Raw genomic sequence first — 1088 nt, 5'->3', positions numbered from 1 at the left:
ATGAAGATTTGACATAGCTATGACTGAAACTGAATTACATCTCCTAGAGACTCGGGTAAAATATGGATTTGGTTATATCTTTCTCAATTCTTAACCGTTTTTGATGAAACAAAAACCCAATAAAAGGCAATAAACGTGGTTACAAGGCTATGTAACGCACGTGACCGTTTAACCGGTTCCAACCGATTAAAACCGGTCTTTGAACGGTTTTAAAAGATTTTCGAAATGAGGCAACCAGCAACCGGACCAACCCCAAATTGGGGCAACTGCAACCGAAAAAAAGACCGGACCATGGTCTGGTTCAGTTCGGTCCACCGGTTTTTTGTGGTCCTATGGACTGAACCTTTAAACACTAGTTACCTTAGAGCTCCTTGCCGAATCGACCTTTTTGGACGATCTTGACCACAATTGGACCACATGTTCGCTGTTCCGACAAGACGACCAGAATTTTTCGAACCTTCTACCAAATGTATCGTTGAGTCTGTACGTGAGCAGCGCAGGAGTGAGCGAATTGCACCTTCCTTAGGGATTTTTGTCTGATATTACTGTCAATTATAAACGTAATTTTGGTCGGAGGCTTTGCCGCAAGTGACTGGCTGTATACCAAAGTTTCGGAACGGTTGAAGCCTGACGGCTTCACCGTTATTCAGGCACGATAACCACGTGTATGTCATTTTCATTAAGAGGCATTTTATCACAGCTGAAGGAGATTTAGTAACAAAGCCGTAGCTGACGGTGCGCTCTCCTACTACTTACATTGACCACTACCTTGCGACCACCACGTCAAGACTCGAGTAACAAAGATCACATATGGTAGCCGTGGTGGAATCAACTATGATTCTTTGAATCCCGAGCATTCGAAACGCTCCCACCTGCCAGTTTTAACTTCTATTTCTGGTGTCAAGCATTTAGGCGGCAGTATCTTCTGGGTTTTATTGCCAAGTTGCCAACCGTACGTCATGAACCTGTTTGCCCTTCCTCCTCCGATTTTCTTATGTTTTCTGTAGAACCGAAACGGAGGAGTTTAGGCGAGCCCATTGCTGGGAGTTTGACAACTTGAGCCGGTTGTCAACTGCTTCGACGGCAGT

This window comes from Laccaria bicolor, genomic scaffold, assembly GCF_000143565.1.
Source record: "Laccaria bicolor S238N-H82 LACBIscaffold_580 genomic scaffold, whole genome shotgun sequence".
In the NCBI taxonomy this organism is placed as follows: Eukaryota; Fungi; Basidiomycota; class Agaricomycetes; order Agaricales; family Hydnangiaceae; genus Laccaria; species Laccaria bicolor.
This window is presented reverse-complemented; position numbering follows the sequence as displayed.